This window comes from Leptonychotes weddellii, chromosome 9 (assembly GCF_054177405.1).
Source record: "Leptonychotes weddellii isolate Sample4059 chromosome 9, ASM5417740v2, whole genome shotgun sequence".
Taxonomy (NCBI): Eukaryota; Metazoa; Chordata; class Mammalia; order Carnivora; family Phocidae; genus Leptonychotes; species Leptonychotes weddellii.
Window position 1 is genome coordinate 103,539,925 of NC_138377.1, and position 26,637 is coordinate 103,566,561.

The following is a 26,637-nucleotide window of genomic DNA, read 5'->3' on the forward strand; positions in this document are numbered from 1 at the left end:
CATTTCTATGTGCCAGATTTAGTCGGTGGCTTTTCTAAAGACAAAAATAATGCAAAGCTCTTGGGTGGCCCCATGAGTGTGCTTCCCACATTCAAAAAGTATTCCTCAATAATCCATCAAACTCGAGGACAGCTCTCAGCATGTCAATGCCGTGCTGAGGCAGCTTGTGGAGATGTCGTCAGCAGTGAACGTGCAAGGTCATTTTGGTGTCTAAGGAGAAACTTAGCTGAGCTGTTATGCAGCAAATCATCTTCCTTCAGAATTCAGTAGCACATTAGAAAAATTAATAGACTTTATTTTTATTTTTTTATTTTATTTTATTTTTTTTAAAGATTTTATTTATTTATTTGACAGAGAGAGAGACAGCAAGAGAGGGAACACAAGCAGGGGGAGTGGGAGAGGGAGAAGCAGGCTTGCCCGCAGAGCAGGGAGCCCGATGCGGGGCTCGATCCCAGGACCCCGAGATCATGACCTGAGCTGAAGGCAGACGCTTAACGACTGAGCCACCCAGGCGCCCCTATTTTTTTTTTTTTTAGAGCAGTGTTAGGCTTACAGGAAAATCAGTGGAAAGTACAGAGCATTCCCCCTGCCCAATGAGACCCCCCGTCTCAATGGTTTCCACCACTATTAACATGTTATGTTAGTGTGGTACCTTTGTTACAAATGATGAACCAATATTGATACTTCATAAGCTCTTCAGTTTACATTAGGGTTCACTGTGTTTTACATTCTGTGGGTTTTGACAGAATCATAATGTCATGTGTCCACCATAACAGTATCCTACAGAATAGTTTCACAGCCTCCCAACCCCCTCTGTTGTAGCCGTTCACTCCTCCCTCCATCCCCCTGAAAATCTGACAACCACTGATCTTTTCACTGTCTATAGTTTTGTCTTTTCTAGAACGTCATATAGGTGGAATCATAGGCATGTCGCCTTTTCAAATTGGCTTCTTTCACTCAGTAATATGCATTTAAAGTTGTTCTATGTCTTTTTGTGGCTAGGCAGCTCATATCTTTTATTGCTGTTTAAACTCCATTGTCTGGATGTACCACAGTTTGTTAATCCATTCACCTATTGGACGTCTTGGTTTCTTCCAGTTTTTGGCAATTATGAATAAAACTGCTATAAGCATTTGTGTGCAGGTTTTTGTGTGGACAACCCCTTTGGGTAAATACCTAGGAGTGCAACTGCTGGATCATATGGTAAGAGTACATACCTTCAGTTTTGTGTGAAACTGCCAAACTGTTTGCCAAAGTAGCTGGACCATACCATGTTGCATTCCCACAGGCAGAGTGAGAATTCCTGTTCCTCTACAACCTCACCAGGGTTTGGTGTGGTCAGTGTTCTGGGATTTTTCCATTCTAATAGGTATGTAGTGGTATCTCATTGTTGTTGTTGTTGTTGAAGATTTTATTTATTTATTTTGACAGAGAGAGACACAGCGAGAGAGGAAACATAAGCAGGGGGGAGTGGGAGACGGAGAAGCAGCCTTCCCGCTGAGCGGGGAACCCGACGTGGGACTCGATCCCAGGACCCTGGGATCATGACCTGAGCCAAAGGCAGACGCTTAGCAACTAAGCCACCCAGGCACCCCTCTTGTTGTTTTAATTTGCAATTCCTTAATGACGTATGATGTGTAGCATCTTTTCATATGCTCATTTGACATCTGTATAGCCTCTTTGGTGAGCTAACTGTGCAGATATTTTGCCCACTTTTTAGCTGGGTTGTTTTCTTATTATTGAGTTTTAAGAGTTCTTTGTATAATTTGAACACAAGTCCTTTACCAGATACGTGTTTTACAAATATTTTCCTTCCAGTTTGTGGCTTGTCTTTTCATTACCTGTTGTTTTTTACCTTTGGGAAAATAAGCACCACAGCAGACAGACAGCCTGGGTCATCTTTGACCTCCAGCATTTATTGGGCAACTCTGTTTGACATCCAGGTCTATGGGCTTATGCTTGGCTCTCTGTCTGTGCTCCATTCACTGGCTTCAAAAGAATAACTGATTTTTAAGTCAAATAGAAAACCTTGCCACTGCCACTTCTGAAGTGTGCCAGGAAGCACACTTGAATGTGCATTTATTCAACAAATGTTAGAGCCCTTGTAGGAATTCGGTGCTGGGCCTGACCCCTTGCTTGCAAAGCAGCCACATGCCCTGGGCACCACATAATGAGAGGAGCCCACAGCCTTCTCTCTCAGTCCATGGACTGAGTTCAGAACAAGGCAAAATGACCCTCTGGACTCTCTGCCAAATCCCACACTACACCTGTCCCGCTTCCATCCTCACCCTGCCCTTCAGGGTGACCAGCAGCCCAGCACCTCTGGTACCTGCTGAGGTCTTCTAGCACCGGCTTGGGGTCCACCCCGCTGCGCCTCTGATCCCAGGAGCACCTGGTGCAAAGACCCTCCCCGTTGGCCCAGCCCCAGGTAAATGTGCTTTCCATGGCTCATGCAGCCCCTCAGGTGGGACTCAAAGGGCGACACACAGAAGAATAAGATACAGACTTGCTTCCAGCCGTCTAGTTGGAAGAGGGTATTAACATAAAGTAAGTGCCAAAGAATTCTGCACATAGCAAATACAGTTGCTAAGTGTGGTTAATATTTAGGAGACTTGTATTGTGATTTTGATTGTAATCCCTCCCCCTTGTTTCCTCACCTATAACAAAGGCCGATAGGGATGGATTAGATCGACTCTTTTCAGAGTGTGGTCCTTGGACCAGTGGCAGCGTTGGGATCACGTGAGAGCTTGTTAGAAATGCAGATTCTCATCTAATGAATCAGAGATCTGTACCTTAAGATTCCCAGGAGATTTCTAGGACATCACAGTTTGAAAAGTGTTGGGATGCATGATCTTTAAACTCCCTTTCAGTTCTAAGCCTCTATAATCTGTGTCAATTCTTTTGACCCTGTCAGGAGGGAGGCTGCTAGGAGTTCCCTGGGAGGATGCTGACTGGCTGGGCCTGAAGAGAGCCTGAGGGTGCCTCAGCAAGCAGGCTCCAGTCCCAGGCATCCAGGCAGGTAGGCAGCCATTGGCTGCCTGTCAGCATGACCCTCCGGAAGATTCGTGCTGCCCTCCTGCCAGGGAAACAGCTCAAGTTGTCACGACGGAGCATGACCCAAGATGGAAGAAGCTAGGGGTGGTGCCCACGTGAGGTGAGCTCTGCCCATTTATGCAGCTTCCCTTAGAGACCTGGCTCCCCATCACTGAGCAGGCTTGGCTGCCCTGCTTGCCTTTTGGGCTGCTGAACAGAGAGAGTGAAGGGAGAGAGGGGAGTTTGCAAGGAACATTTACGGCAAGTTCCGAGGCTGTAGACACAGTAGTGGGGGAGGGACAGTGTGTGCTAAAATCTCTCCCTGTAAATACAAAGAACATTTCAGATACCGAATTCCTTTCGTTTCTTTGGCCTGATCACTTGCACAACAGAAGGACACGGAACACAAGCTATGTAGTGGGAACCAGCAGTGTAGGTTCTAGCCCTGACTTTTTTTTTTTAAATTTTTTTTAAGACTTTACTTATTAATTTGAGAGAGAGAGAGAGAGAGAGAGCCTGAGCAGGAGGGGCAGAGGGAGAGGGAGAGAGTGAGTCTCAAGCAGACTCCATGCTGAGTCTGGCGCCTGACACAGGGCTCCATCCCAGGACCCTGAGATCATGACCTGAGCTGAAACCAAGAGTTGGACGCTTAACTAACTGAGCCACCCAGGCGCACCCCCCCGACTCCCCAACTTCTTTCTTTTGAGGGATTTGAACAAGTCTCTTTCCCTTTCTGGACCTCAATGTTCACACCTGTAAAATGGGACCAGATTTGCTCATTCAAATATCTCAGCTCCTAGGATGAGCCTGACACTGGGATAGGTGTGGGGAACACAAGTGATATTTATGGAGTTGACAGTTTGCAAACACTTTTGAAGAAACTTTCAGCTCAAATATTCTATTTTAAAGAAAGGCTTTAGACTTAGACCTAGGTTCAAATTTGAGCTTTGCAACATACTAGCTGGGCACAAGCAACCTCTTAAATCTTGGTTTTCTCATCTAGAACATGGAGGTAGCAGTTGCTCTCTCATAAGGTTGCGATGAGGATTAGACACGCTTCAGGAGGAGGACTCAGTGGGGTACCTTACACATTCACCACGTGCCCTGCATGAGCTACATCCTCTAGTGTGTGAGCCACCAGCCACATGTGGCTAGTAAAAGGTGCACTGGACATTGAAGACCTATGTACAAGGGAGCATTGTCTGTAATGTATGTACCTTGGCAGGCCTAAACACTTATTCTAGCACATCCATTCATCTCTCATCCTTTCAAACATTTCCTGAGCTCCTACCTGGTACCCAGATCCCACACTAGGTATGGGGGTGATAGAGATAACAGACACCATCCCTGCCATCTTCTTGTGCAGGGCTTGGCAAACTAAGGTCTGCAGGCCAAATCCAGCCCACTGACTGTTCCATGCCTCTTCTTTTATGTATTGTCTAGCTGCTTTTGCGCTACAACGGCAGACTGAACGTGACAGAGACCGTATGGCCCACAAAGCCTAGAATATTTACTACCTGGTCCTTTGCAGAAAATGTTTGCTGACCCCGGCCTTTGAGCAACAAACATTTAAGCAAATAATGACAATGTGACATGACCAGAATTTGAAGAGAGGGAGGTTCCAGAGGCAATTCCCAAGCTATGCCTTGCAGGACCATGGGTTTGTTGGGAAGACAAACTGGTAGGGAAGTAGAGAGGACTCTCCAGTAAGAAAAAACTACATATGTGACCACACAGAGGCAAAACAGAGTCAATTCTAAAAGCTGGATCTGGCAATCGTTAATCCCATCACTCTCCCTCTTTCCCAGATGACTACTTGATGCCTTTCCTCTTCTCACACCTCCAATGCCTCTGTTCACACCCAGCTGATGACCTCCTTCTTATGGCCCTGGGGAAACTAAGACAATCAGCAGAGAAGCTCCAGACGCTGCCACCCTGCCCCCACTGCCCACCGAGTTTCCTTCTTATCTGCAGCCTTGCCATTGCTTCTGCCTTCCTCCCTCTCTTCCAATGAACTGTTCAAATCCTAGCCAAGGCCTACCCTACACCTAAGGACTAGATCCCATCTGCTTAATAATTCTCTCACTGTCCCTCTTCACTCCTGCATCACTAATTTCTCCCTCTCTGCTAGATGGATCCCAAGTGCTTCAAACATGCTACATCACTCCTCCCATCCTGAAAACATTCCTTACCATCACCAGCCTCGCCAGCAGCACCCTTTTTTTCTGTTCCTTCCTAGCACATTCATTTGAAAATGTGTGCACATGTGCTGCCTCCAATTTCTTTCTTCTCATTCTCTTTTAAATCTACTATTTCACTCAAGCTTTTGCTTCTACTTCAAAACTGCTCTCATTGAGCTCACCAACATTTACTGGCCTTAGTACATCTACTGGCCAAATCTCAGTCCTCAATTTCCCTGGCCCAACTGCAGCATCTGACCTGGTCAATCACTCCCTCCTCTTCAACACACACTCATTACTGGCATGTAGGAATCCATGGCCTCCTGGATTTGCATCCTCATCTCCCCCAGTCTCAAGACATATAAGCACTGTCTAACAGAACTTCCTGAGACAACGGAAGTGTACTATGTCTGTGCTGTCCCATACGGTAGCCTTTGGCCACATCTGGCTGGTGAGCACTTGAACTGTGGCTAGAGGACTCCTGGCTGGTGGCTTCTTTTTTTTTTTTTTTTAAGATTTTTATTTATTTATTTATTTGACAGAGAGAGACAGTGAGAGAGAGAACACAAGCAGGGGGAGTGGGAGGGGGAGCAGGCTTCTCGCTGAGCAGGTAGCCTGATGTGGGGCTTGATCCCAGCACCCTGGGATCATGACCTGAGCCAAAGGCAGACGCTTAATGACTGAGCCACCCAGGCACCCCTGGCTGGTGGCTTCTGTGTTGAATAGGACAGGTCTACTTGCCGATGCTCAAAATATATCTTTATCCTCAAGTATTTCCCTTACTTCCAGACTCATGGACCCAACTGCATACCAGACCTCTCTGCCTAGATGTCTCACCGGCCCCACCACAGCCTTTCCCATCTCTGTTACTGACAACTCCATTCTTCCAGTTGCTCAGGCCAAAAAGCCTTGGAGTCATCCTAGACTCCCCCTTCCATGCCCCACACCCAACGTGTCAGCAAATCTGTCAGTTCTACCTTCCAAGTACATGCCCAATCTTCTCACCACCTCTCCCATCCTGGTCCCAGTCTCGGGCATCTCTCAGCTGGGTTACTGCAATAGGCAACTAACCACTCTCCCTGCCCCCACCTTCACCTGCCCTCCACACAGCAGACACGTCACTTCCCCGCTTACTACCTCCCAGTGGTTTCCCATCCTGGCCAGTGTGTGATGGTTTTCGCGGTCCTACATTCTGCCTCCCGCTGCCTCTTGGACTTCCAGCCCTCCAGCCCCACCAACTCTGTCCTTCAAACACACCAAGCACACTCCCACCTCTGGACCTTTTCTATGCCAGGAGTGCCTTCTTCAGGGGTCCCATGGCTTGTCCCCTCCCGTCCAGGTCTTTGTTCAACTGTCATCTCATTGGCAAGGTCTTCCCTGACCATCCTCATTGAAATAGCATGCTCTGCCCACATTTCCTATCTCTTCTATCTGCTTTATCTTTCTTCACAGTATGTCCCATCATCTGCATAATAGATATAATGATTATTTATTTACTAAGTATCTCCTCCATTAGAATGGAAGCTCCTCGAGAGCAGGGCTTTTATCCCCAGCACCAAGAACAATAGGTGCTCAGGAAACATTTGCTGAATGAATGAATTATAAGTGGAGGAGTAGGGAAGGTGGAGAGGCTAGAGGGGCAGACGGCTCATGAAGAGACTAGTGACACACAATGCTGGGGGTCTGGACACAGTGGAGAGTCACTTCAAGTTACCCAATCGCTTTGTGCCTCTGTCCAGGTGGTTTCTTTATCCTCCCAATACTGCTGACCTCCTCCCACAAGCCTCCGTCTTTAGGCAGTAGGAAGAAGCATATCCCTACTTCCAGTTGAGGAAGCCAGATCTTTTTTTTTTTTAAATCTTCCTCCCTCCCTTCCTTCCTGTAGTCTCTATACCCCACGTGGGGCTTGAACTCACAACCCCAAGATCAAGAGTCACATGCTCCTCCAAATGAACCACCTGGGCACCCTGGAAGCTGGATTTTTACTGTGTGAGTAGCTGGGGTGGTTCCCAAGTCTGTCATCCAACCGAAGGCATTATCTGAAGTGTAGTGATCTGCTCTTGACCCCCACTCCTTCGTCCACCTGGAGTGGGCAGCTGGCTAGGGATGGGGAGGTTACCTGCCTTCAGGGTGCCCTCCCTCTGCTCTGGCTGTCTGTAGGTGAGTGGAGTCTGAGGGTAATAAACGGGTAAGGAGAGGGTTATTTCCTCTATGTGAGTCTGACGCTAGAGTCCCCAAAGGAGCAGGATCTGCCTTTTCAGGATACTAATGAGACATTTTGCAGTTGTGGTGTTGGGGCATTTTCATTCTGGAAGAGCCGCTGGACATCATCCTGGGACTGGTCTAACCATCTCACTTCTTAAGTAAAGAAAACGACACTCAGACAGGGGTGTTGGCCTGCCCAAAGTCACTTAAGGAGTTTGTGCCTGAGCCAGGCCTGGAATCTGGGTCGGTCTCCTACATCTCTTCACAACATGGTGCTGCTTGGATTAACAGTGTCCTCTGGGTCCATTTCTCTTGGCCCCTTTTTCAGACAAGGCTCAGTGGTTTCAACAAAATGCAGATTCCGGAGTCTAGGAGAGGCTGCACTGTCACAGCCTGGGTAAGGAGCTTCCTCTTTTGGGCCTTAACCTCGGTGGCTGTATTTAAGGGTCTGACCCTGACCCTTACACAGATGATGGAAATTAGAGAACGAATTGTAGTTGTCATGGCAACTCTGAAGGGCTTTTGCACAGGTACTTCAGCTGCTTGGTGTCCCTCAGTGAGATGGTTTGCTAAACCTCAGCAATGACCAGCCATGTTATCCTGGGGAAAAGTCACTAACTGATGCACCTATCCACCCACTCACTATTCCCTGACACCCAAAAAGAATTTGTGCCAGCTTGCAGCATGACATCCAACGTGTGGCCACCAAAGGAAAAAGAAAAGCTCAAAACCATGCTCAGATAAAAACATAAAAAGATTATAGGGAAAAAACCCAAGCTAAGCACTGAACATGTATTGCTTTGGTTAAAAAAAACAAACAAACAAAAACCAAAAAACAAACAACAAACAACAAAAAAAACCCTTAATAATCTAAGCTGATACAGTTATTACAATTTAGTTGTGGGCTTTCAAGTCCTTTCTACTCGCTGGCCTCAGTTTCCTCATCTGTAAAATGATGGGGTTGAACTTAAAGATCTAAAATCTATGTCAGTGTTGCTATTCTGTGCTTCTGTCTTTCTAGAGGGCTGGAACAGAGTGTCTACATCTCTCTCTCTTCCCACCCCATGTCCCTGGTGGCAAACGATGACTGACACATGGACATACTTAAGCTACGTTTTCCAAGTTCCCTGACATGAAGAGAACAGACATAGTCTGGCATCAGCAGAAGCCACTCATCCAGTTTATTCAACATTTACTGAGCACATACCATAGGCAGGGCATGGCGCCAAGGCTGTGGAGATAAGCCAGAGAAATCTGACAAAGATGCTGTCATCAAGACATTTTCAAAGGCAACTGTAGTAAAGTCAGCAGTAGTAGGTCCTAAAGAGGGCAGAGGCAAAGCCCTATGGGAGCTCAGAGGATGGAGAGGCCATTTTTTACTAAAGGAGTTTGGCATGCTTTTGGAGGAAACTCTTTCATATGGCCTTGAAGTAGGGGTAGGATTTTTAAATGATGAAAGCAACCCATGTATATAGTAAAAACAATTCAAATAGTTCAAAAGTATATAAAATGACAGAAAGTAAAGGTTTTCCCCTCAGCCTCCCACCCCTAGCCTTAACCTACAGAGGCAACTACCCCAGGTTACTTTAAAAAATATTCTTCAACATCTTGTCTGCTGCATCAACTTGGGTTAGTATATCCTGTCCCTTCAGTGTGTGTGATGAGGTCACTGGCGCCCGGACTGCCCCTCCTGAGGAGACAGAACAGTGCAAGGCAGAGGTAAGTCCTGAAGCGAGACAATAGGGGTACCAATCTCAATGCTTCCAGTTTCTAGCTGCATGACTTTGGGCAGCTTACTTCACCTCTCCGTACTTCAGTTTCCTTATCTGGAAAATGGATATTAAAATAACATCTAACTCGTAGCATTGGTATGAATTCAATAACCTACAAAAGGCTTAGGATAGTGACTGGGACATAACAGGGATTCAATAAACGTTAGCTATCATATTGTTCATATCTTTCTCAACAAGCAAACTTTGAATGGCTATACCAATACTTTTTTTACATGTCACAGTTTAAATAATTTAGATTCTGTTCTGAAGCTATATAAAGTTTTGGATGCTTTGCAAATTGCTCATAAATTGAATTTAAAACTTCAAGACCAATAAGCAGCATTTATGTTTATGCTTATATTCACTGCAGAATCAGGTAGTGTGAATAAATCATCAAAGGGATATAATACTATTTCATTGAATCCATATTGTTGGATGGAAATGTTCAAGTATGTGGGTTTCTTTTTTCTTTTTTTTAATACTCCATCAAATTGCTCAAAATCATGCCATATTTCAATGTGTTTCATATTTGGTCCAGACTTCTTCCACAGGTTTTTCTTTATCTTTCTGAAGTTTCTCATTGCCTTTTTTCTTATGGAAAGTAGAAATATATGTTTTCTTTGTGATAAGGTCACCCAGATCCCTAATTTTCCTGTTAAACAGTCAATTTGGGACACATCACTCTATGGACCTATTGCATGACTGTCGTCCTGCCTTGGCTACATTTTTTTCTCTCACATCCCATGTCTTCTTCTTTGTTGGATCCCTTTTATCTTTGCTGGAGTACATCCTCAAGTAATTTTCCTCAGTAAAACTGTGTGGAAAGGAAACTTTCTGAGTCTTTACTTGTCTGAATGTGACATTATTTTACATTATACTTTCTCTAAATTTTCTCCTCCTACTTCAACACAGTGTCTTCCATCTCTGGCCTCCAATAGAGCAGTTTCGTCGTTAGCCAGTAATCAACTAATTACCAAAAGCAGTGGACACTTTTTAACCCTACACCTTTCTGTAGAATTTGACATTGTTGATGACCCTCTGATTCTTAAAATTCTCTGTTCTCTTGTTTTTGGGGACACTATGTATTCTTTGTTTTTTTTCTCTTTCTCTTTTTATTTCGTTTGAGGTTTTTCCTCCTCTTCATAACCCTTCAAAACTGGTATTTTTTTGATGTCCCATCTCTGCCCACTGATGGTCTTTCTCTGCATGGGCTTTCTGAAATAGCTCATCTAACACTAGGGTTTCAGCCACCATCTGTGTGTTGAAACAGAGCTCTAACCAAATGTTGCATAAGAATTTCAAAATTAGTATTTCCAAATCTTAATTCATTATCTTACCTCCGTCCAAAGGTTGTTTCTGCTCTTGTGGTTTTAATTTTGGTTCATGGAGTCACCATCCACCCAAATCTCCTTATTTAAGAACTGTGGAGTCATCCTCAACCTTTCCCTCTTCCTCATCTCCCAACCAGGTGCCAAGTCTTCCCAAGTCTATAGCAGCAATGTCTCTGGGATTTCATCATCATCTCTGTTCTCACTGCTACCTTAATTCAAATCCTCACTATTTCTCACTTGGATTACTGAAACAGCCTCCTAACTGGACTCTCTGCCCACACCCTCTCCCCCATCTCTTTACCCTTCATTCAGCTAGTTATTTTCCAAAAAATTTTTTCTTTTGTTATCATGCCTTTCCCTATTTAAGACCCCATCTGTCTCTCTACTGTATATAGAACGCTTAAAATCCTTAGGGTCACACACACCACTTTGCAATTTATCTCTCTACATTTATTTACATTTTCAACCCCCTCTCACCCTTCAACCCCATTATTTTCTACACTTCAGCCACAGAAATTTCTGAGGATCCCATCCCTCTAGTGCACTGTTCCCTTCATAGCTTTCCTACTGTTTTGTTCCTAAGTTCTTCAAGCCCAGTTGTTTCCTCTGCATTCCCAGAGGACCCTGCTAATAACTTCTGAACTTAAAATATTGTTGCTATCTGTTTCCATCTTCCTTTCTAGCTATGCTGTCCAGTTCTGGGACACCAGGCCTATGCTTTACTCACTGGTATCGTCAGCACCCAGCACAGGTCTAACCACTAGAAGATGCTGCAATTCAATGTTGAGGGAAGAAAATAAGACAGACCCTTGGGGAATGATCATGTTTAGGAGTAGGAAGAGGAGCCATGGTGAGGGTCATGTGAGGGTAACAACCCTGCAGAGCAATAAAGGACTAGGGGAGAGAATTCCAAGGACGAGGAAATGGTCAGCAATGTCGAATGCTGCAGGGAGGATGAAGATGAGGCAGGGGAACAGGTCACCAGATCTGGAGATGTGGTGGCCTCTGGCTGCCTTCAGGAAAAACATTCCAGTAGCATGAGAAAGGAGTAGAGATTTGAAGGGCTTAGGAGCGAGGGAGTGGTGAGGGAGCAGTTCTTTCCTGACCTAACTATTACAGCATCTGACATCCACCCTTCATTAAATCATTTTCCCCTTTTTGGGCTTCTATGATGCAGCTTTTTTTTTTTTTTAATATTTTATTTATTTATTTGACAGAGAGAGACACAGGGAGAGAGGGAACACAAGCAAAGGGAGTGGGAGAGGGAGAAGCAGGCTTCCCGCTGAGCAGGGAGCCCGATGCGGGGCTCGATCCCAGGACCCTGGGATCACGACCTGAGCCGAAGGCAGACGCTTAACGAATGAGCCACCCAGGCGCCCCTATGATGCAACATTTTAACATCACCTCAGATTCCTTCAAGGGCTCCTTGTTCGCTATCACCCTCTAAATGTCAAGGATTCAAGGGTTCTGTTTTTAGCTCTTTTCTCTGCTTACTGGATAAACTCTCCTATTCATGACAATTTCAATGATGCCTACCTCTAGGCAAACCCATATCCTTATCTCCAACCTAAGTCTCCCCAGGCTTCAGGCCCATATTCATTTATTTATTTATTTGAGAGAGAAGGAGAAAGACAGAGAGAGTGTGTGCAAGTGGGGGGCAGGGGCAGAAGGAGAGAGACAGAACCCCAAGCAGACTTGGCCTGAGTGTGGAGCCTGATGCAGGGCTCCATCCCATGACCGTGAGATCGTGACCTAAGCCGAAACCAAGAGTCGGATACTCAACCGACTAAGCCACCCAGGTGTCCCCAGATCCATATTTAGTTCTGCCCATTGGACCTGTAGATGCCCCAGAGGTACAACAACCTCACATTTCTGAAACTCAGCTCATCTCCTGTAACCAAAACTCTCCCCCAACACCTGCTTCTCAGTTTCCACTGATTATAGCTCTACTACCAAAGAGTCTAATACCCACTACCACTGCTTAAATCCTGGCCCTAAAATTTCTCAGCTGCATTAATACAATCTCCCCAAGTCAAGTCTCAATCCCTTCTTCCAGCATTCTCCACCCTGCTTCCAAAGACGTCTTTTTTCCCTAACATGTAAAAAAAAAAATTGACACACAATTTACACACAATAAAACATACATTAAAAGTGTACAGCTTGGGCGCCTGGGTGGCTCAGTCGTTAAGCGTCTGCCTTCGGCTCAGGTCATGATCCCAGCATCCTGGGATCAAGTCCCACATCGGGCTCCCTGTTCGGCAGGAAGCCTGCTTCTCCCTCTCCTACTCCCCCTGCTTGTGTTCCTGCTCTCGCTGTGTCTCTCTCTGTCAAATAAATAAATAAAATCTTAAAAAAAAAAAAAGTTTACAGCTTGATGGATTTGAACAGAACTATCATCCCAATTGAGATACAGAATATTTCCATTGTCCCAGAAAGTTCCCTGATGACTCTTTGCAGTGGAACCCCTGACACCCAGAGGCAAATACTGTCCTAATTTCTCATACCAGAGATTGGTTCTGCCTGTTCTTAAACTCTATGTAAATGGAATCACATGGCATAGATTATTTTGTGTCTGGATTCTTTAGTTCAACATAATGTCTGTGAGATTCATCTAGGTTGTTGCATTTACCAGTAGTTTGCTCTTTTATATTGCTGAGTAGTGTCCAGTTGCATGGATATACCACAATTTATTTTTCCGTTCACCTGTTGATGAAAAATTGAGTTGTTTCCAGTTTGGGCTCTTATGAAAAAGTTGCCATGAGCATTTTTGTAGAAGTTATTTTTGAATACATATTTTTAATTTTAGGTAAATATCTAGGAGTAGAATTGCCACTTTGTAGGGTAGGTGTATGCTGAACTTTGTAAGAAGCTGCAAAACAGCTTTCCAACGTGGTTATACCATTTTATAATTCCACCAGTCATGTCTGAGAGTTCCAGTTGTCAAAAGAAGTTTTTTTTAAAAATGCAAATCTGTCATACTATTTTCCTACTTTAAACTCACCTCTGGCTTTTCCCACACAGGTTCAAATTCCACACGACGTAGGCAAGGCCCTCCATTTTGTCCTATTGTCCGGCCTCACCTCTTGCTATGTCTCCACATGCTCACTTCTCTCCAGTCTACCAAACTCAGTTCCCTCAACTCATGATGTTCTTTCACAGTTTTGCATAAGCCCTCCCCTCTGCCACAAGGCCATTTTCTTCCTCATTTGCATATCTAATGCCTACTCATTTTTTCAGAAGTGTTTGCTGATTACTTCACACCTGCACCCACACCCCTGTGAGCTAATTGCTGCTATTCCCTGCTCCCCTGACGTACAGGGTTTAACTCCATTATAATACTCCACTTGAAGTACTAGAATACATTATTTCCTTCTCTCTACCTGACTAGTTCCTGAAAGACACTCTCCCGTTCCTTCTACGACTGAATGATGGCCTACCTCCAGACAGACACTATGCTAGGAGCTGTGCATAGAATGAGGAGTAAAAACAGTCATGGTCCAGGCTCCCACAGAGCTTAGGGTAGAGTGGAAAAGACAGTCAAGTAATTACACTCATAAATGCAAAATTAGAAACTGAGTTAAGTGTTCTAAACAAAAGGAATGATGAGTCTATACGAATGTAAAAGATGAATCTGTCCTAAATGGGGCGGAGGAGGGGGCATGAAAGGAAGGTTTCCCTGAGGAAATAATGTTTGAACTAGGATCAAAAGGAAGCACAGGAATGAAGTAGGTGAAGTGTGTTCCCTCCTTGTGGTGGGAGAGAACTTGGGACTGTTCGAAAAAACCTGAAACTAAGCAGGTAAGGACAGAACAGAGACTGATGGCCCCACATGAGGGCAGAGAGCTGGGAAAGGCCAGAGCACAAGTTGCTGACGACTTGGTCCCTATCTTGCTTGAGACCAGGGGGCAGAAGAACTGGTAGTAGTATCCTTGGCCGACAGCCCTGATGGCTGCCCATTGTCTGTCATTGTACCCAGCACATGGTCGTGCATAATAGACATTTATCAATAAATTTTAGAAGTGTTCAAGAAGTTGACAGCTAAAGGAAACAGACTATGTGTATCCTGAGTGGGCTGCAGCATTGAAGGAAGAGTGTTTTTAAGAAAAGGCACAACGTAAAATGTGTTGAGGGACTACAGCTAACAGAGATCAAGAGATGAAGTACATAAACCGAGTTGGGGAGGGACGCAATCAAGAATACAAAGATTATTAGTTTTGAAAAAGAAGAATAATTCTTCGAGGTGAGAGAAAGGGCAGGAAAATGGGGAAAACTCTAGAGAAAAAACACTGTTGGGAGAGACATTATTATAGTCACGTGGCACTGGGGACATGTTCCTGAATCCATGTGATGCTGTCAGCCCCTTTTTCTCAGCTTTGCCATGGATCTTGCTCATGACCACAGTCAGCAGATTTATGGAGTGCTGACCGTACAACTGATTAGGTGCTAGAAGTGTTCACCTACATTCCCCATCCCACTAAATTTTCATAATAATTCTGCAAAGTATAGAGTTTTAGGCCCAATTCACAGATATTTACAGAACTTATGTTCAGAGAGGTTAAGAAGCTCGCCTGGGTCTATACTGTCAGTGAGTGGCTGACCTAGAATTGGAATCCAACTCCATCTAACTCCACCACAAGAAGCCACAGCACCTTGGGAGCCTGGTAACTATTCCCTTTTCACTGGTTTCAGACATTTTGCTCCAATATGGCTGGAACATCATCTTTAGTGAGCCTAGGCACGGTGCAAGGTGGTAGAGGCAGTTTAATTTGCATAATGTGACTCCCAAGGTCTCAAATGAATGAATGAGGAATAAAAAGGAAATTTGGGAACCTGGAATGTAATATTCCAACATAAAACACATTATCCTCTTACTGAAAAGGATCAGAAAGAAACCAATACTGGAGCGCATCACAGGCTAACCCAACTAAAGATGGGACAACGACTTGTCCATAGTCAATGGTATGGCTGAAGAATACTATGGAGGTGCGTCTTCCCGTGACCTTTTGAGCTCAGTACACAAATGCCATCATAACTTGAGTGGTAAGTAGAGTGATTATGGATGGGGCAGCCCTAAAAGAAAAACCTATCCCACGGAAAGCTACAAAGCTGTGAAGGTCCTGGGCCAGGAGACAGGTGGCCACACCAGCAGAGAACAGTAGGTGATGTGGGAACCAGCCCCATCTGTAGAGAACAGTACTGCTGGAGTGATTGCAATTAGAGCAAGGCAGGAGAGCCCAGTTTGGAATGGTGCTCTTAGGGATCTTAACAGGAGACATGATTGTGTATCACTGCTGCCACCAGATAGGGTGGCCTCTTGGTTATTACCAAGTTTCTTTACGATTATCTTACAGTCTGCACTTACAAATTGGGGCCTACTTAGTCTGTTGCTGCAGTTGACTCATATTTATTTAGCATAACCTAAGACTCAGTCAAGCCTTGGCATCTTTTCCAGCTTTAGGAGCTATAGTGGGTTGAAGAGTGTCTGCTCCCCACCCCCAAATTTATGTCTACTCAGGACACGGCTTTATTTAGAAGTAGTTTGTAATAAGATGAGATCATACTAGATTAGGGTAAGCCCTTAGTCCAATGACAGGTGTCCTGATAAGAGACAAAAGAGAAGTCACAGAGGAGAAGGCTATGTGAAGATAAAGGCAGAGACAGCCACAAGCCAAGGAACCGCTGGGGCCACCAGAAGAGGCAAGGAGAGATTCTCCCCTGGAATCTTCGGGGGGGAGTGTGGCTCTGCCAACACCTAGATCTTAGGCTTGTGGCCCCCGGAACTGTGAGAAAATAAATTTCTGTTCTTTTAAGCCACCAGCTTTGTGGTACTTTGTTACAGCAGCCCTAGGAAACTAACACAGGAGCTGAGGTTGTTCTTCCTAAACATGTTGAAGGGCTCTCCAGCCCCTAGCAGCCCCTTAGGGTACCTCCATATATATATAAGTGCCAAGAAAAAATGTCTCCTAGATTTTGAATTGAGGGAGAAGTGTGATGTCTCCTGAGGTAGCATGGAGGGCTCAATGATAACAGCAGATAGAATCTGGAAGACCCAAAGGCTGCACATCAAAAGGCCTTATTGTATGGCTTTAGCTTGGCAAATTTACTAAGTGTCAGGATGTGGCCTCTAGTTTTGTCAGTCTCAGGGTTGAGTTAGCCTAAGCATGATTAGCTAAATCATGCTAATCAAACTCACAAGAAATAAAAATTAGGCTGCAAATGTATTCATCTACACATGTGTGAGAAAAAGAGAAAGTTTGTCTTGCAGTATCCAAAATACTCAGGTTCACGACCCAGGGCCAAGTCAGCACACCTGGAAGCTCATCAGTGACTGTAAGCTGCTTGGAATCAAAGCAAGGAGGCAGAGTACCACCAGGCAAGCAAAGAGGAGGGAATGCCATCCAGGCGATGAAGAAGCCTAGTGACCCTCCCTCTACCACACGTATTTGTCTCCGGCACCACAAAATTCAGGCCTGAAAGTCTGCGGCATTCACTACAAGTTTCTAGGTCTCTGGCTTCTGTTTATGTTTTGGGGCCAACTGCCCCACTTCTACCCACATAGCTTTCTTCTAAATAAGGTGTTAAATAATTAAGTCTAAACTTGCTACATTATACTTATGTTCTGAACTGGCCTCCCTAAGTCCACAAACCAGGTCACCTTAACTAATGTAATGGGTTCTTCCAAATTCACATTTACAATTTGCTTATTCCCCTAATAACGAATACCACCTGTATGAATTTCCTCTGGCTGCTATAATAAATTGCCACAAACTTGGTGGCTTAAAAGAACAGAAATTCATTCTCACAGTTCTGGAAGCCAAAGGTCCAAAATCAGTATGTCAGTAGAGCTGTGCTTCTCTCTGGAGGAGAATCCATTCCTTGCTTCTTCCACCTTCTGGTCACTCCAGGTGTTCCTTGGCTTGAATCCACAATACTCTCATCTGTCTTTGTGGTCACACTGTCATGTCCTCCTCTGCTCTGTGTCTAATCTCTCTCTGCCTTTCTGAGGACACTTGTGATAGTATTTTTCCAACCACCGATAGATAATCCAGAATGATCTCCTCATTTCAAAATCCTTCACTTAACCACATCTGTAAAGGCCCTTTTTCCAAATAAGGCAACACTCACAGGTTCCAAGGACTTGAGGTGGATACCTTTTGGCATTATAGGGCCTACCACACTGCCATATGTGGATTTTGAAGACTGGGACCTGTCTTGATTTATCTTCAGTATCTCATACACGAATGGACTGAACAGGTAAAGTAAAGCAATCTTATCTCCAAATTCTAAGGCACCTCACTACCACTAAATACTACCAACATCCCTCTAAAAGGTAACCCAGAACCTTGATACCAAAGGCTTCTCAAGCACAGGTCAACATGATAGGGTTTCATGTGTACATGATTCAATGTGAATTATTTCTGACAGTGAATCCATCCCTTCAGGCCAATCTGTCCGTATAAATATAATCACAATCAGCATCATCTCTGACTATGGTATCAAACATCTTATGTGATTATCTTTTGCCCTACCTGTTCAAATCCTTTCTACCCTTTCAGGCCCAGCTAATGACCCACCTTCCTGGGAACCCCCCATGATACTTTCTTACCCTCACATCTCATGATTCTGTCTTCCTTTGTGAGTTCTTCCTGCCCCCCCCAGAGGAATCATTTCTGCCTGGGACTTGGTAAACTCTTCCTGAGTGGGATTTTCTTTTTCAAATAACATTCAATGATGGATGTGAGGGAGATCTGGCTGTGACATCTGTCACCCCATTGATCGCCAGGGTTGATGCGGCTGATCTGGCTGGATAGGCGGTTGTCCCCTTCCTCCCTCACCGCTCCATGTGCATCCCTCCCAAAGCTGCGTGCTCGGTCGAAGAGGACGACCTTCCCCAATAGAGGAGGACTGTTTTTCGGTCAAGGGTATACGAGTAGCTGCGCTCCCCTGCTAGAACCTCCAAACAAGCTCTCAAATAACACTCAATGAATACAATATAGTATATTGTTGGAATTTTGTTAAATAATTGTTGGTTGATGAATGTAAGGGGAATTCTTAATTGTTAGAGTGCAGATTAGAGTCCATAACAAACTAACACTGTTCTGTATGCTGAGCCAGAAAAAAAAAAACCACAACAAAAAACCACAAAAAAACCCACTGGTTTTCTTGGAGGGCCCAAGAGAAGAGAGGATAACTGTTTTGGGTCAACTGACTTAGAAAATTAGGTGACTGTCGGGACGCCTGGGTGGCTCAGTCGGTTAAGCGTCTGCCTTCGGCTCAGGTCATGATCCCAGGGTCCTGGGATCGAGTCCCGCATCGGGCTCCCAGCTCCACGGGGAGCCTGCTTCTCCCTCTGCCTCTGTCTCTCTCTCTCTCTCTGTCTCTCATGAATAAATAAATGAAATCTTAAAAAAAAAAAAAAGAAAATTAGGTGACTGTCTCCTGGAGGATGAGATATTTAACATTCAACTAGAAGGGAACGTTCTCTCACCTAACTGATAACTGGTAAGACACAGTCAGGAAATGAGAGAAGTGATTTTCTTTTTTTTTTTAAGATTTTATTTATTTATTTGACAGAGAGAGACACAGCGAGAGAGGGAACACAAGCAGGGGAAGTGGGAGAGGGAGAAGCAGGCCTCCCGCAGAGCAGGGAGCCCGATGTGGGGCTCGATCCCAGGACCCCGGGATCATGACCCGAGCTGAAGGCAGACGCTTAACGACTGAGCCACCCAGTCGCCCCGAGAGAAGTGATTTTCTAGCAAGAAGACTGGTGGGAACCACCATCTTTCAGTAATGCACCAAAATGACCAACACAAAGAGAGGAGAGGTACCCGCTATACGTTCTCTAGGCCTTTTAGAAAACATGGAGTTGTTCCTTTGGCCACATACACGCAAATCCACAAGAAAGGTGATATCATGGACATCAAGGAAATGGGCAGTGTTCAAAAAGGAACGCACCATAAACATTACCATGGCAAAACTGGAAGAGTCTACAATGTTACCCAGCATGCAGTTGGCATTGTTATAAACAAACAAGATAAGGGCAAGATTCTTGCCAAGAGAATTAATTTATGTATTGAGCATATTAAGTGCTCTAAGAACCGACACAGTTTCCTGAAGTGTGTGAAGGAAAATGATCAGAAAAAGAAGGAAGCCAAACAGAAAGGTGCTTGGGTGCAACTGAAGTTCCAGCTTGCTCCAATCAGAGAAATACACTTTGTGAGAACCAACTGAAAGGAGCCTAAGCACCTGGAACCCATTCTCTATGAATTCATGGCATGGTAAGTGTAAAAATAAATAAATAAATAAATAACCTCAAGACTGTAAAAAAAGAAAAAAAGAAGGAAGACCCTGACTGGAGTCACATTTCAACTACAAGCCATGATCTTCATATTGCTAAATATAAACTTCAACCACCTTAGACACAGACACAACTGATCACTCATTCCTCCTTCTTAAAACACTCTCTCCACTTTCAGGAGACCATACCATCTGGTTTTTCTCTCTCCTCACCGGATGTTTTTTCTCAGTTTTCTTTGCTAGGTCCTTGTCCTCCTCCTCTTGACCTCTAAATGTCCACATGCCCCAGGGCTCTTTATTCAGACCTTTTATCTTACCCATCTATCCTCCCTGCCAGGGCCTAGATGAACTCACTCAATCTCATGGCTTAAAATGTCATCCACAAAGGCTGTCTTCAAAATTTTCATCTCCAGCCCCATCCTTTCCCCTGAAATCCAGATTTGCATATCCAACTGCTTACCTGACATCTTCAGTTAGACATCTAATAGACTGTAAAAATGAACGCTGAAACACAACTCTTTATTTCCCCCCACCTAAAAATCTCCTCCTCCTCCATCTCTACCTCAAAAAATGGCAACTTCCTCCTTCCAGTTGCTCAGGCCCAAAACATTGATGTCCACCTTGGCTCCTCTCTTTCTCTCCTATCCCACACCCAATCCATTGGCAAATCCTACCGGCTCTAGCTTCAAAATGTATCTGGAATCCAACCACTTGCCCCCCTTCCACTGAGAGGGAAGTCACTGTCCTCTCTCACCTGGGTTACCGAAATAGCCTCCTCACTACTCTCCTGTTTCCTATCCTACCCCTGCTGTCTACATCCATACAGCAACCAAGTACACCTTCCAAAACAAATTAAATCATGTCGTTCCTCTGCCCTCAACTATCCAAAGGTGTCTCAACAAACTTTAAATAAAATCTAAATTCTCACCATGGAATACAAGGCCCTATGAACTCCCTTTCCAGTTTTATTTCCTATCCCCTTTTCACAGCACTCCCCTTACACAGGCCTCCTTGCTGTCCTCAGCAAGTTATTAAACTGCCTGTATAATACCTTAAAATATAAAATATAATATGGTATAAAGAGGAAATTGTGACATCAATAACATAAATTGTGTGGGTGGAGATGTAACAGAGTAGAATTTTTGTGTTTAATGGGTACAAAGTTTTAGTTTTGTGAGATGACAAGAGTTCCGGAGATGGGTGGTATTGATGATAGCATAACAATGTGAATGTATTTGAGGTCACTTAACTCTGCACATAAAGATGGTTAAAATGGTATATTTTGTTATGTGTATGTAACCATAATTAAAATTTTAAAAAATCATGCATATGTCTCAAAGGATAGGCACAAAAGGTAAATAACTACAGTAGCATTATAGATGATTTTTTCCTTTATTGCTAAAAATGTTTCCAATTTATGTATTACTTATGTGTGTTTTTTATGTATTACTTCTATAATAGAAATACATCAAAAGCTGTGTATAAAACTTACACCTAGGGGCACCTGGGTGGCTCAGTCATTAAGCGTCTGCCTTCAGCTCAGGTCATGATCTCAGGGTCCTGGGATCAAGCCCCATGTAGGGCTCCCTGCTCAGCGGGGAGCCTGCTTCTCCCTCTCCCCCTCCCCCCCACTTATGTTCCCTCTCTCACTGTCTCTCTCTCTCTCTCCGTTAAATAAATAAATAAAATCTTTAAAAAAAATAAAACTTACAGCTAAAACTTACATAACTTACACAAACACAGGAATAGATTCATATAGAGAACAAACTGGTGGTTGCCAGAAGGGTGCGGGGTGGGGGGTTAGGCAAAACAGATGAAGGGCGAAGAAAACCATTATACCTCGTATAGTATTTAACTACATAAATATCTGAAAATAAACCATATGTGTCACCAGCTATGAACCCCAAACTCCCCACTGAGTGTCATCAATTTTAATGGACTCATTTCCAAAGGAACTGGACAGGAGGTCTTTAAATATAGGAGTGTTCAGATTTTCAAACGCAGACTGTGGATGCTACCTGACACACGCAAATCATGCTACAGATGAACAAGCTGTTGCAAAAACTCCGAACATCTCTACACTGTGTCATTTGATAATGTGGTGTCTTTTGACACAGACCAAGCTACAAAGCTGCCTACAGTGTATAATTAAGGGTTTCAGATGTACTCCTGCCAAATGCCATTCATCTATGCTTGACTCTTCCAACAACTATAACCAAAGTATAATTTGTGAAGCAAGAACACTGTGTGAATTACTTTGTCCTGCTGTTTTAAGGCACTGCACAGTTCAGAGTAATTATTCTGGGATCCCTAAACCACAAAGTCTAACCCCATTATCTGACAGGAAAGGATGCCAGGACTCAGAAGAGTGAAGTGACTTGTCCAGGGTTACACTTCTAGTAGATGGAACAGCATATGGGCTAAACTCTAGAAATTCTTATGCCTTAATCTGATGCTTCTTTTCTTTTTTTTTAAAGATTTTATTTATTTATTTGAAAGAGAGAGAATGAGAGAGAGAAAGAGAGAGAGAGAGCACATGAGGGGGGGAGGGTCAGAGGGAGAAGCAGACTCCCTGCCGAGCAGGGAGCCCGATGCGGGACTCGATCCCGGGACTCCAGGATCATGACCTGAGCCGAAGGCAGTCGCTTAACCAACTGAGCCACCCAAGCGCCCCAATCTGATGCTTCTTTTCAAAATTTAGAATTTTACCCTTGGAAAAGGAGAATAACAAGTAACAGTCTCAGTGTGGTTACAACTAGAAATGACTTTATTTATAACTTTTGTCTGTAGACCGCAGAGCTTTCTGGTTACACTTTCAAGAACTACCTCATTTCAGCAATTCAGGCTAAGTTTCAGGTGTTTAAAAAAAAAAAAGAACAATTTTCAAAGGCAGATAGATTCCTGATAATTGGGCAAAATCTGAGTTGAGTGTGATACTTACATCTGTAAAATATTCTGTTTAGAAACTTAAATTGTCTTTTTTGTACCATCTAATCAATCCTCACAACAATCCTGAGATAAACAGGGCAGGTATAAGGACCCCGATACTTACAGAAGAGGTGAGCCACAGGTTCTAGAGATAATGAACAGGAGCCTATATGACCTGAGGTGGTACGGAAATGGGGAATGTACAACAGACTAGTCAGGAAAACTAGGTTCTAAGTTCTAGTTCTGCCACTAACTAGCAACTTGACTTTGGGCAAGTCATTTGCCTCTCTGGGTCCAGTTTCCTCGTCTGTACAATGAGGATGCAGAATGTGTTAGCTAAGGCTGTGAAAACAAATACATATACTGAGTGGCTTAAACAACAGAAATTTTTTTTCTCACAGTTCTGGAGGCTAGAAATCCGAGGTTAGGGTCAGATTCTGGCCAGAACCCTCTTCCTGGCTTGCAGATGGCCACCTTCTTACTGTGTCCTCAAAGGGTGAAGAGAATGAAAGATTTCTCTTTCATTCTCTTCTTCTTCCTTTTTAAAAATTTATTATTTTTTTTTAGTAATCTCTACACCCAACATGGAGCTTGAACTCACGACCCTGAGATCAAGAGTTGTATGCTCTTCTGACTGAGCCAGCCAGGCACCCCTCTCTTCCTCTTCTTAGAAGGCCATAGTACTGGGGCGCCTGGGTGGCTCAGTTGGTTAGGCGACTGCCTTCGGCTCGGGTCATGATCCCGGAGTCCTGGGATCGAGTCCCACATCGGGCTCCCGGCTCAGCGGGGAGCCTGCTTCTCCCTCTGACCCTATCCCCTCTCATGCTGTTTCTCTCTCTCTCTCTCAAATAAATAAATAAAATCTTTAAAAAAAAAAAAAAAAAAGGCCATAGTACTATTAGATTAGGATCCCCTCCTTATGACCTCATTTAACCTTAAGTACCTTCTGAAGACCCTATCTCTAGTCATGTTGGGGGTTAGGGATTCAACATATGCATTTTGCGGGGGGGCAACACAATTCAGTCCATCATGGTGTCTGGAGTTCCTTAGCACAAATCTGGAACACAGAAGATGTTCACAGTTGTCTGTGGAATGAGTAATTCTACCTTGCCTCCCAGATTCAAGCAACTGTACAAGGCCTATTTCTAGACTATTGGCCAGTGATCATCTTGAAGGTCTGTATGCTTTCCCTTTTCAAAGGCAATTATGAGCCAAAGCAGGTCTCTCACAAGGTTGGAGCCTTAATTCTTTTTTTTTTCTGAAAGTAGTATGTTTAACTGTTACTTTCAGCCTTTGAGGATCACATGCAATCTGTGCTACTGCATTTAGACAGAACATAATGGTGAATGTCAATTGGAGGTGGGCTTTAAATCAGAAGTCTACAGCTAGATTTCTAACAACCACGAAGATTTATGAGCAAGTGGGGCCCTTCACCAAAGCACAAAGTACCTCGTCATTCCTACTTCATCCCTGAAGCACCTGAGCATGCTGTCTCAGAGCAGCTTTGGGGTCAGAAGCAGCCTCTGGTAGGGAGAGCCAGCTTACCTCAGGTCAAATATAATTCCCTCCAATGGTAATTGGAGTCATTATTTTATGATTTAATATACTTATTGTCAAAAGTAGAAAAGTATTTTGGGCACTTAAATAAAATTCCAACAAAAATATCCCAAGGATGATTGGAGTACTGCATTGGCATTGTTGTTTTCAGACCCAAGGCCTTGAGGAGTATGACGGTCTGAATTTCTGTAACTACTTTATTGGTTTACTTCTCCTTACTCATGATACAATCCATAACTGCTTATAAAGAGGGTCCCCTAACTGTAATGGTTCAACCTATGATCTTTTGATTTCATGATGGTGCAAAAGCAGTATGCATTCAGTAGAAACCGTACTTCAAATTTTGAATTTGGATCTTTTTCCAGGCCAGTGATATGCGAGTGGCAGCTCCCAGTCAGCCACAAGACCGCCAGGATAAACAACCAACACGTTTACAGCCATTCAGTATCCATACAACAATTACTTTGTTCACCTATTCAATAAATTACATGAGATATTCAACACTTTATTATAAAATAGGCTTTGCATTAGATGATCTTACCCAACTGTAGGCTAATGTAAGTGTTTTAAGCATGTTTAAGGTGAGCTATGGTAAGCTATGATGTCCGGTGGTAGGCTAGATGTATTAAATGCATTTTCCACTTAACAACATTTTCAACTTACAATGGGGTTATGTACCAAAGATCTGTAGATGCTAAATTTTCTCTATGTTAGTAATTTCAAACCCAAGTTTATCTTTCATGTCTATTATAATTTTCATCTTCATTTGATCCAAACTATCCAAATTCTGATATTCTGTGAATTGGGAACATACTGAGTTTTCTGGATTGATCCTAAAGAGCAGTGGTTCTCAAATGGGGATGATTTTGTGTACCCTAGGGGACATTCAGCAGTATTTGGAGCATTTTTGATTATCACAGCTGGGGTGGAGGGTGGTAGTGCAACTGGCACTCATTTTGCTTGGACAGGATGGCATCAGGACAGAAAAAAGTCCCAAACACTGTATAAAATCCTAACAGCTTCACAGGTTGGGAGAATTTCAAACTCCTTTTAAAAAGAATTAAGTTACTCCCTGTGCTCCCATTATTTTAGTGATTTCTATATATCCCTCCTCATTCCAAAGGTTCTGAGGTGGTTAACTCTCCCTGTAGTGTTGACTCAAGTTTCCCAAATAAAGCTTACATAGGCTTTAGGACTGATCAATACAAGTTTCAGTTTAGGAGGAAAAATGATTCTGGAAGGACCAAGAAAAGCTATCATGTTTTGGCAGCTAGAAGACAGGAGTTAAATTCCTAGTATGTATATAGCGCTAAATGCTGAGAAGGATATTTTTAAAAAGTATAAATCACAGCTGGTGTCCTTAAGTAATTTATAATTTGCCTGAAAGAGATAGGCTGAGTGCCCAAGGGAGGATGGCTTCCATTACACACAGCCAATGCTCAGGGCCTCGAGGCAGGCGGGCACAGCCTTCAGCATTCTCCCTTCTCTGGCCAGCTAAAGAAGGGCAGGGCAGGAAGGGGTGAAGATGGTCCTCAAGTGGGGAGTGCATAAAGGCTTGGAAGTGGGCACACACTAGGAAAGGTTGGGGGCAGTAAGTAAGCTAGTTATAAGCGAAAGTTACAGTTTTATCCTGCAGATACAAGGGAGCCTCGGAAGGTATCCAAACAGGAAGTTATAATGATCAAAGATGACATTTACTAAGTGCTTACTCTTTACTAGGCACATTCATTTAATTTCTTCTTGACAGCCCTATGGCCTAGCTACTCTTCTTCCCATTTTACAGATGAAGAAACTGAGGCTTGGGGGGGTTAAATAACTCACTCAAGTCACACAGTTAGCAAGTACTAGAGCCAGGATTCAAACCCATTGAGCCCACACTCTTAACCACTTCTCCAGACTGCCTCTCGATAGGATAGGAACGATGAGAGCAAAGGAAAAGACCAGACATAGTTGGGAGTGTGCTGCCAACAGAGCATTTCAAGGAGTAGAAGAAGTCGATAGGGTCAGATGTTGCTGAGCCATCAGGAATGAAATGTGAGAAACAGCCATTGGATCTGTGATTAGGCAATCATGGGTGACCTTTAAGAGTTCCATTTCAGTAGAGGGGTAGGGACAGGGGTTCCTTGTAGGACATCATGGGAGGAGTGACAACAGAGAGAGCCCCAGGAAAGAAACTGATAATGAAAGGACAGGGAGAGATGGGAGAGAAATTCCCAACCTTTTCTTTTGAGACTATGCCCCCAAACAGTGGAACACTTTCTTTGAGGGACTACGATGTATTTCACCCTGTTCTTTTGTTTTGAAGGGCAAGACTAACAAATTGCAGTACGCATG

The 26,637-nt window shown here is 43.9% G+C and overlaps 1 protein-coding gene and 1 pseudogene across 4 annotated transcripts in view; one reads left to right on the top strand and one right to left on the bottom strand.

Annotated features, from left to right (window-relative positions):
- TMEM266 (transmembrane protein 266) overlaps window positions 1–26,637 on the bottom strand; it is a 121,771-nt gene that overhangs the window by 89,022 nt on the left and 6,112 nt on the right. The gene's annotated exons all lie outside the window — the stretch shown is intronic.
- LOC145723622 (large ribosomal subunit protein eL21 pseudogene) lies at window positions 19,312–19,752 on the top strand (annotated as a pseudogene).